Source organism: Miscanthus floridulus, chromosome 7 (genome assembly GCF_019320115.1).
Source record: "Miscanthus floridulus cultivar M001 chromosome 7, ASM1932011v1, whole genome shotgun sequence".
NCBI classification, from domain to species: domain Eukaryota; kingdom Viridiplantae; phylum Streptophyta; class Magnoliopsida; order Poales; family Poaceae; genus Miscanthus; species Miscanthus floridulus.
The window spans coordinates 78,110,464-78,121,836 of record NC_089586.1 but is presented as its reverse complement, the minus strand read 5'-3'; the positions used below and the strand labels follow the sequence as shown (position 1 = coordinate 78,121,836).

The following is an 11,373-nucleotide window of genomic DNA, read 5'->3' as shown; positions in this document are numbered from 1 at the left end:
CTAGATGACCGATATGCAAACAAGTTTATCCCTCTTGATAGTATGGCCATATATCTTAAACCCAGTCATAAACTTCTCTAAACACCTATGACCGGTGAAATAGAACGCCCTATAAATATACCTTTGTCTTGCGCATTCCATTCCATCTCCTTCAATATTGGTGCAACACATGCACCAACTTTGATCAACAAATGATATGATCCACTTCATATCATCACACGACCTTGTTGGTTCATCGATTTTGACCTCACATGCTTTTCACCGTTGCCTTCGTCCATCGACGCCAAGTCTTGTTCAAGCTTCACCGCCACACAGTCCATCGCTCCAAAGTCTCTAACTTGCCCTTCATGCTTGCAACCAGTTGAAAGCTCTAGTTTGGTTTTGGTTAATTGATGAAACCCTAAGTGCTAATCTAGTTTATCAAGATGATTATGAGATAGGTAGCACTACTCCAAGTGATGAAGCAATGACGAAGATCATGACAATTGTGATAGCATGGTGATGATCAAATGCTTGAACTTGGAAAAGAAGAAAGAGAAAAACAAAAGGCTCAAGGCAAAGGTATAAAATGTGGGAGCCATTTTGTTTTAGTGATCAAGACACTTAGTGAGTGTGATCACATTTAGGATAGATAGCCATACTATTAAGAGGAGTGAAACTCGTATCGGAATACGATTATCAAAGTGCCACTAGATGCTCTAACTCATTGCATATGCATTTAGGATCTAGTGGAGTTTTAACACCCTTGATAATATTTGTGAAAATATGCTAACACATGTGCACAAGGTGTTTGCAGGGTTGAGATGGGTTTGGGTCCCTCTCTCCCTCCCGCCGAGCTTGCGAGGCGGGATTCGGCGCTTTCGGGAAAATGAAATGTCTATTTTCTATTGTGCCGGATGCAAAATTCTTGGTAGTTGGCACATTTGAGTAAGGGTGAAGAAGTTAGAGTTGAAATGGAGTTGGTCGAAATGATGCTGGCGTCGGTCTACTGACCGGACGCTGGGTCACTCAGCGACCGGACGCTGAAAGGCTGCGTCCGGTCGAGCTGGCAGAGAGGTCGCCAGTTTCGGTGTTACACCGGACGCTGGACCTGAGATGCACCGGACGCTAGTTTTTGCGTCCGGTCAAACTGACGGGTCTGCACAATCGCTGGGGTTGAGCACCGGACGCTGGTCTGCGTCCGGTCAAGATGGACTGGACGTGTCCGGTCGAAAAACATGCCTCGGGGAGCTTACTGGAAACGACCGAACGCTGGGGCTTCAGCGTCCGGTCAGTTTTGACCGGAGTGTCCGGTCAGCTTCGTAGCCGTTGAAATCTGACGAACAGCGTTTGAAGCCGGTGACGCGTGGCGTCCATCGGGCGACCGGACGCTGAGGGCCAGCGTCCGGTCAGTATGACCGGAGCGTCCGGTCAGAGCGCGTTTTGCCCAGTGAAGGGGTATAACGGCTCTATTTGATGGGGGCTCTATTTATAGCCCCATGGCCGGCTCAAAGGAGAACCCTTGCACATTTTCATTAACATAACAACCTTGTGAGCTTAGCCAAAGCCCTCCCACTCATCTCCATCATTGATCCATCATCATTGTGAGATTGGGAGAGAATCCAAGTGCATTGCTTGAGTGATTGCATCTAGTGGCACTTGGTATTCGTGTTGCGCTGCGGATTTCGCTTGTTTCTCTTGGTGGTTGCCACCACCTAGACGGTTGGAGCAGCGGTGGAGGATCGGCACGAGTTGGTGATTGTTCGTGGCCATCTCCGGTGATTGTAAGGGGAGTTGTACCTTTCCCGGCGGAGTACCGAAAGGTAACTCTAGTAAATTGCTCGTGTCATTGAGTTACCTCACTTGTGGGTCGGTTCTTGCGGTGTCCTATCGTGTGGACGAGGTTTGTGAAACACCTCTTAACCGCTGAACCACCAAGTGTTGGTCGACACAACGGGGACTAGCGTGTTGGCAAGCATGTGAACCTCGGGAGAAAAATCGGTTGTCTCTTGTCATTTGCATTCTCCCGGTGATTGGCTATATATTCATCTTGTGTTTGGTTCATCCCCTACACGTCGGTATAATCACTCTACTCACTCATTTACATTCTTGCAAACTAGTTGATACAAGCTCTTTAGTATAATTAGAATTGAGAGTTTGCTTTATTATTTACATTCATCTAGTTGAGCTCTTTAGAGTAGCAAGGTTGAGAGCTCTTAGTGAGTATTTACATAGCTAGTTTGTGTGCCTAAGTATTCATTGCAACTAGAATTGTTGGATAGGTGGCTTGCAACCCTTGTAGAGCTAGAGCAAGTTTGCATTACGCTATTTGTCATACTAATCAAATTGCTCTAGTTGATTTGTAGATTTTTAAATAGGCTATTCACCCCCCCTCTAGCCATATTAGGACCTTTCACCAGTCCATCAAGCCAAGTCTTGTCTTGATTATCTCCACCTTAGTCACATGACTCAATGTCGTCTCATATGTAATGAGCTCCTTTATCATATGTGTGAGCCTTGCAACAAATCTAAGCCATCTTCACCGTCATGGTATGAGTTGCTCACACAAATGTACCTATGGACTAATCACCTATGTATCTCATATTTAAACACATTAGTCCACCTAGGTTGTCACTCAATTACCAAAACCAAACAAGAACCTTTCAAGCGCGTCTGAATGCAACTCCCGTGCATTATCCCGCACTGTATCCCATGACTCGACTCTGCATCCCATCTAGCATCAGTGCCCCTATGTCCGGATGCCTGCATCACGCGCTCCAGTAGCCCATCCTGAGCCTCGAACCCCGCGCCCATGCCCAGGCCCCACGTTGGTCCTAGTCACCTACCCCGCTTGCGAATGCGTGCTATGAAGGAGTCTGCCAGCCTCAGGCGTATGCACGGTGACCCACGACGGCGCCTCCAGTAGCAGTAGTAGGGCGGTTGCGGACAGATGAAACGTGTGCTCTCCCAGATCTACTTTTGAAACGTCCAGATAACATTTGCAACATACGTTTGAAACCTATTGAAACATATGCAACATCGAGATCTACTTTTGCAACATCCAGATAAAACACTTGCAACATGAGTCTGAAATATGTGAAACACTTGAAACAAACGCTTGAAACATGCGTATAGAGCCATTGTAACATATGAAACATCCACATGAAACACTTGAAACATACGTCTGCAACAACTGAAACACTTGAAACATAGGCCTGCAACATATGCAACATTCTAGATCTATTTGCAATACTCAGATGAAACACTTGAAACATAAGTTTGAAACGTCTGAAACACTTGAAATACAACGCCGCTAGCAGCCACAACCTACCTGGTGAGAACTCCAGTAGCCAGTAAGCTCGGGTTAGGGGACGTCGAGAGCAACAATCTAGCATACACCCTAGGCGCAGCGCGTAGGCCTCCCCTTTCTACCGACAGGCGCGCTGGATGGGGGCGCAGACGCAAGCCTCCCTACCTCTCCTTTTCTGACGAGCGAAGTGGATGGGAACATGGTGGGGGCGTGGAGCAACGCGGGATGTAGCCGGGCGTGGCGACGGAGAGGAAGGCGGGGGAGGGGCGGGACTCCTAGTTACCAGTCTCCTAGATAGCACAACTATACCTTGGAGTCTTTGCAGATGAAATGAAAAGCGGCCTATAGATCACACATACTATCTCCGATATATACATGTACAAGGGATCTAACTGTGTGACTGACAATATTAAATCTTATTGACGGCGGTAGTAGCGATTTTTTTTAGGAAAAAAAGAGAATCCACTGGGATTGGAATCCTCAAAGTCGCCACACAAGTGGGACTCCTTGTTTGAGCAATTTGCTTCCTTCCAACACTTAGCCGGATTACGGGTGTGTCAAGCCTCTCGAACGTTTTGCTACTCCACCTTCCCATTTACTAATTGCCTTTCGATACTATGGCCCCGTTCTCTGGTCTGAAATTTGGCTAAAAAATACTGTTTTGACTGAATTATTGTGAGAGAAAACACTGTTCCGACTAAAACAAGTCGAACAAGCCGAATATAAGATAAGCCCAACGGAGCCTACCAATCAAATGTTCTCGTTTTTTTTTTTCCTTTTTGCCATCCGCTTCTCTCTGAAGTGGAGGAATTTCATGTTCGGTTGATGACCCGAGTCCCGAGGAAAGCGCAAAAACTGGTAAACGGAAGCCCGTCGCAGAGAAGCGAAACACCGAGGAGATCTGGGGCGAGGAGCGTCAACGCGCCACCATCATCGTGCCTCCAGGACTGAGGACCCGATCAAAAATTTATCGTGCCTCCATTCCCTGTTGCCGCATGCACACACACACGGCGTGCCACGTCGTCTAATCACCGCGAATAAACTAGTGTGACCCCCGCGATCGTACGCCTAAACTAGTCCTTCATCTCCATCTCCTAAAGCCAACCGCGTGCAAACCCAAGCGCGGAGATAAAGCACACAAGCAAAAGCAACCCCGGCCCGGCCGCGCTACTAGTAGACTAGTCGCCCCGTTAATTTCACTTATAATCTATATTTTTTTAATTAATAAATAATATTTTTTTTACAATAAAAGACGTTCAGCTAATCTAAAATTTAGCTTATTTAATTTTTTTTATAACCAAAAGAGTATTTTTCTCCCACGGCATTTGAGCGAGAACCGTGTTTTCCGCCCCAGCTAACCGGGCCAAAGGGGGCCCACGATAAATCAGTCGCTTTCCGTCGTGGCTTGGTAGTGAAGCGAACAAGTATCCTAGTAACCGAACGAGAAGGAGAAGAAGCCTCCTCGTTAAGCTTGGAATCCACCAGCCAGGCCAGGCCAGTCTCCCTCCCACCTCCTGCAGTCCTCGTCCCCCCGTTCCCTCCCCACGCGCTCTCCGCCTCTCGCGACGGCAAAACCCCAGCGAATTCCCGACGCGCCGGCCTCCAATCCCGCCAGCCCGGCGTCGGCGGCGGCGGCCCAGGGATTATCCATGGAGAGGTACGAGCTGCTCAAGGACATCGGCTCCGGCAACTTCGGGGTGGCGCGGCTCATGCGCAACAAGGACACCAAGGAGCTCGTCGCCATGAAGTACATCCCGAGGGGGCTCAAGGTCTGATTCCAGTCCTCGCGTTCGATTCCTTCCCTTCCCTCTCCCCGGAAAATTTCGGTCCTTATTTACGGGTTAATTTCTTTTCTCTGCGGAACCGCAGATTGACGAGAATGTGGCGAGGGAGATCATCAACCACCGCTCGCTGCGGCACCCCAACATCATCCGCTTCAAGGAGGTGAGAGCCAAACGGTGGGCGGATTTTCCGGACGGGGAGTGCTTCCTGCACACCTCCCCTGCTGCAGCTGCAGGCGGTGGAGAATTTTTTTCTCTCTCTCCTTAATTTCTCGTTCGTTTCATCATTTAGGGCCCCCGTTTTTCTCTCTCTCTAGGTCGTCCTCACGCCCACGCACCTCGCCATCGTCATGGAGTACGCCGCCGGCGGCGAGCTCTTCGACCGGATCTGCAGCGCCGGGAGGTTCAGCGAGGACGAGGTGATCGCCCGTTTGCTCCAATTAGGCGGCTCCGACTCGGGAGCCTCTTCTGCTGTTTTCCCCCAAACCAAAACCATTTGGGTTGGGCTTGACGTGCTATTTTCTCTTCCTTATTCTATTTTCTTTATTAATAATCCTACTAGGCGAGGTATTTCTTCCAGCAGCTCATCTGCGGTGTCAGCTACTGCCACTTCATGGTGAGAACACCAACCAAGTAAAAGCGAAGTGTTTTCTTTATTATGCAACAAAAAGGTACCCAGGGGGAAAAAAATTCATGCTGATGAGGTGTGCGACTGCAAATTTTGTTTGGATTCATTCATTCACAGCAAATTTGTCACCGGGACTTGAAGCTGGAGAACACGCTGTTGGATGGCAGCCCGGCGCCGCGCCTAAAGATCTGCGACTTTGGCTACTCCAAGGTACCCTTTTTTTTTGTTTTCCTTTTGCTTGTGAGATTTCCTTTTCAAGGGATACTGAAAGAGGCCTTTCTTGCTTAGCCTGCCATGCTGGGAAGACCAAAATTTTGACACGAAACTGTGCTGCCTTTTCTCACACTCGCACTGCTTATTGAACTCGTGCCTTTTATTGCCTTGTTAAACAAAGAGAAGCAAAATTGATCCTTTTTCTCCAGCTCTGTGGAAAAATCGCTCTCAAAAAAGAGAATGAGTCAATACTAAACAAATACTGCCCCAGTCATCGCTGCTAACACCTTTCTTTGCCCCAGTCATCGCTGCTGCACTCAAAGCCTAAATCCACGGTTGGAACTCCGGCCTACATTGCTCCGGAGGTGCTCTCTCGCCGGGAATACGACGGCAAGGTCAGTGCTGTGATTTATTCATCCTTTTTACTTACGTATATATCACTGCAGCTACGGTACCTCCTGCACTCTCTTGAACCTTTTGTTTGCATCGCCTCTGCTTGTGTGTCGTTGCCCGTCTGCTCTGTGATGCTGACCGTACTGTAGTAGTCCTCCCACAGCTCCTTTTCGTTCCTAGACCCAGTGCATGACAGCACCACTTGCATTGCCATGTGGCCCCAGTACGGCCTAAGTTTCTGCCTTATGGACCAGGCTCCTGGAACCCTTCTCTAATTAGTGATTTTGGATTTTTGGACTTTCGTCCTTAGGCCTAGTAGGCAGGGTGTGGGCCTGGCCCCACACGCCAGGATTGGCTTGTTATCCCTATCTCTGTAGAGAGATTCCAAATTCCAACTTCCAAGTACTTCAATTATTTGTGTTGACAATTTTGTCAAAGAAGCATGGGGGGCAGCTTGTCTAAAGAAATCTTCATTCTGTGTCACTGGGCCCATTTTTTTTCCACGTAACTTGTCTGATTGTTGAACTTTGCCCCAGTGGGTTATGCCTGCTTCTCTTTCATGCATATATTCTAATTGTGATCAGATTCATACTCTATTACATGTCGTCTTATCTATGATGACCAGTTTGATATGTGGAGAAAAGCATAAGATTCTGTTGATGCAAATCTTATTGCCGTGCTTAATTTAAATGATCTGCTTAAAGTGAGGATCAATAAAAGAGATCTTGTGCACTTTGTATTCTGGTGAACCCTTGACCCAGCAAACTTTTCTCTTAAACCCCCGCAGAAACTCCAAAATGCCATTTTCATCTCTTTAGATACATGAAAAGATAAATCACTAACAAGAAATGAAATCCTTGCTCCATGATAAACTCCTTATTGTGGTGATGTCCCGTGGGCATGTTTATAAGTCCTATTTTGTTCCCATGTGTCATACTTTGATGTTCCTTTTGCATGATCATTTTCTCAGCATTTTTCCTGTTCTAGTTCATGTGTGCAATGATCTCTGCCCCCTCAGGCCTTATCTTTTCATGTGATGTAAACATGTTAGACTGGATATCCCGTTGGTTGCCTGTGGTCCTTCAGTGTTGTTTGCCTTTACCTTTGCTCTCTTTTCATCCTCTTTACTTTCCTGCCTGATGTAGATACTGTTAACCTTTGATTATTATACTTTGTTTCTCACTTTTTGGAATGTCATACCAAACTGCTCGCAAAATTTCCTTTACAGAATTTAAAATTTGTTGCCTGTGCGTGTGAAAGAGAAACCTTAGGATGAAAAAAAGGGCGTACCCAGTGCAGAGAGCTCCCGCTCTGTGCGGGGTCTGGGGAAGGGTGTTAGTGGCAAGCCTTACCCTCGCCTGTGCAATGCGAGGAGACCGCTACTCGAACCCGGGTACCTTCCGGTCACAGGCGGTAAGACTCTACCGCTTGCACCAGGCCCGCCCTTCAAAAGAAGAAAAAGAGAAACCTTAGGATGTCACCAAGATTAGTTTAAGCAATGGGCATTGCTCAATATTTATGCATTCTTGGTTTCTAGAAGCGTTGCCAAATTTCAAAGGTGTCTACTTCTGTCATTTGCTTTGGGGCTACTCTGGAATTCTACCTCCTGTGGTGGAATTCACTTTATCTTCACCTATCCATTTTCCATTCCATTTGTATCTTTGGAGTGTCTTAGTCTTACTATAGCCCATGCTTACTTCGGCGAGAAATTGTTATAAATGATTTGTCATCATTGGTCTTATGAAGTGACAGAAAATTGTGAAGTAGCCATATACTGTTTAATATATCCATTGATATAATTGTATATGTTCAAGGTTTTTATTGCCCAGTCCATAGTGATGCGTGATTGTTTCATTGCTTCTCTTATATTTGAACAACTGATAGAAGTTTCATCACCAGTGGATATGCTTTTAACTCATGTCAGCACATGCCTTGGGAAAATTTGTCTTTAAATGTTCTGTTTAAGCACAATAAAATACAAGTGCTTCTGTGCTTGCCTGTTGGACTATAGCATGCTTCCTTTATATTTGAGCTCACATTTTTATCTATACTATTGTAAGGGCACCTACTTCCTTGAAACTGCTGTTCGTGATCTTCTCCTTCTCAAAAAGAAAACTCGACCTGCAGGGGGCAAGACAGCCTCCGGGGGTGTTTGGATCCAGGGACTACTGTCACATCGGACGTTCGAATGCTAATTAGGACTAAACATGAGCTAATTACAAAACTAATTACACAGATAGAGACTAATTTGCGAGACAAATTTATTAAGCCTAATTAATCCATCATTAGCACATTTTTTTACTGTAGCACCACATTGTCAAATCATGGGCTAATTAGGTTTAATAGATTCGTCTCGTGAATTAGTTTCCATCTGTGCAATTAGTTTTGTAATTAGTCTATTCTTAATACTCTTAATTAGTGTCCAAACATCCGATGTGACAAGGACTAAAATTTAGTCCGTGGAACCAAACACTCAAGAGAAGACATTCTCACGCAGATCGAGAAACCCCCTTAACCCTTGCCTCACCCACACACAGTGGCACCGTTGTCCATGTGAGAATCTGAGCTGGGTCTTAGACCTGTGCTTTGGCATGGCACGGAGGGGATTTTTTTCGCTCCCATAAGTAGTCGAAACCATGACCCAAGTCAAACCCCGTTATTCTCCTTCTCATGATGGGGTTCATTACATTTTGTAATGTGTGCTGCAGATGGCAGACGTTTGGTCTTGTGGAGTGACTCTTTACGTGATGCTGGTTGGTGCATACCCTTTTGAGGACCCCGATGATCCCAAGAATTTCAGAAAAACGATTGGGGTAACAGTTCACCCTAAATCCTGGGCTCTTGCACCTTGAAATTATCTTCTAAAATTTTATGCACCCATATCCTTTTTCAGAGAATAGTGTCCATTCAGTACCAGATACCAGAGTACGTCCACATATCCCAAGACTGCAGACAGCTCCTCGCTAGGATCTTCGTCTCAAATCCTGCGAAGGTACTGTTGGGCAGTGAATCCTTCAAAGCCTCGATCATTTTACTATGGTTTACCACCACCTTAATGCCATATTGTCTCATTTCTTCAGAGAATAACAATTAGGGAGATTAGGAATCACCCCTGGTTCCTGAAGAATTTGCCCAGAGAGCTTACAGAAGCTGCACAAGCGAAGTACTACAAGAAGGACAATAGTGCCCCCACCTTCTCTGATCAAACCGTCGAAGAGATCATGAAGATCGTAGAGGAGGCCCGCACGCCATCCCCAATCATCTACTCCGGTGGCTGGTTTTGGTTGGGCTGAGGAAGAAGAGCAGGAAGATGGCAAGAAACCTGAGGATGACGAGCAGGATGGGGAGGATGAGGAATACGATGGAGAGGACGAGTATGACAAACAGGTGAAGCAAGTACATGCCACCGGGGATTTTCAACACCTGATAAAGTGAAGCTCCTGGCAAGGCCAAGTTCTCAACTGATGAGATACTGTTTGGATTTGTTGTAGTTTGTGGTGCTGAGATGCTGCACCCTCGGTGCCTACTTGTAGCTTCCTTCTGTCTGGATCCACCTTTTTTCGCATATTGTGTTATACTCTGTAAATTATCAAACTGGCTTGCTCAATGCCTGTGTAATTGCAATGAACCGTTGAGTGATTAAGCTAGAACGCCAAATATAATTTCTATGGAATATACTAACTGGCTTCCTCAATGCCTGTGTAATTGCAATGAACCGTTGAGTGATTAAGCTACAAGGCGAAATATAATTTTTATGGAATACACTTCGATCTTCGGCAACTTTGATACATTGGAAGAACTATGGAACACTATCTGTAGGGTAATAGTAATGGGTATGCTATCCTAGCATAAAAATTATCTACCTTATTTTATCAAGACATGCGAGTAGGTGATCATAGATTGTTACCGTATACAACGTGCGAGCAGGTGATCATAGATTGTTATCGTATGCCAAAAAAGAGTTGAAGTAGCCTAGTCTAACGTCGTTAGATACCATTTATGTGTCAATGTAGTGGAAGTAGCAACACATCCACCTGCCTTATCCATTCGTCGCTAATCAAGGCCACAACAACAGCAGCAGCATCCACACGTGCGGAGATGGAACCCTTGGAAAGACAAGTTATCTTTCACATGGGGTGTTGATACATTCGTATAGGGAGAACTATATATCTCTGCATTAAGCAGTAGTATGGTTAAATTGATGTTGTACGTTCCACCTTGATGGAGCTTTAAACGTTAAAGTTGCCTCTCATTAAAAACCCATTAGTAATAATATATTAATGAATCATTATCATGTTTTAGCCCACTTACATATCCAACCCACAACGGGTATGATTGACTCTTAGACCCATCACAAACAATCTTCCACCTGCATTAGAGTCAATCATCTAGGCAACTGTTCTAACTCCTTAAGTGTGTGGCCCATTAGGTTCATGTGTAGACAGCCACGATCAAAAACCATTTTTCAATCATTAATCAGTAGTGGCACCTAGCAGTACACTAGAACTACGTCAGCAGTATTTTTCAGCGAAAGAACAATGTTTTCCTCTCACAACAAATTAACATAAGCCAAATTTCAGCTGAAACGAACAGGGCCTGAGGTAGTTCAAGCGAACAGGGCCTCACATATATATAAAGATCAAATTGGCTAAACATTGATATGCACGTGTCCCAATCCTTTTGTGATACGATAGCAATTGAACCCAAGACAAGATTCCCACCCCTGTGATAGTTCAACACTTCACTTGATCTTATTACGGATTACAACTTGTGACTAAGGGACCTGTTTGGTTTCTACAAGTACCTCCTAAAATTCCTGTCACATTAAATGTTTGGACACATGTATGAAGTATTAAATATAGACTAATTACGAAACTAATTGCACAACTTAGCGACTAATTTACGAGACGAATCTTGTAAGCCTAATTAGTCCATGATTTGACAACGTGGTGCTATAGTAAACATGTGCTAATGACGGATTAATTAGGCTTAAAAATTCGTCTCGCAAATTAGCCTACATCTATGTAATTGGTTTTATAATTAATCTATATTTAATGCTCCTTATTAGT

The 11,373-nt window shown here is 45.3% G+C and overlaps 1 pseudogene; it reads left to right on the top strand.

Annotated features, from left to right (window-relative positions):
- Positions 1–4,730: 4,730 nt before the first annotated feature.
- LOC136467125 (serine/threonine-protein kinase SAPK7-like) lies at positions 4,731–9,998 on the top strand (annotated as a pseudogene).
- The last annotated feature ends 1,375 nt before the right edge of the window (positions 9,999–11,373 follow it).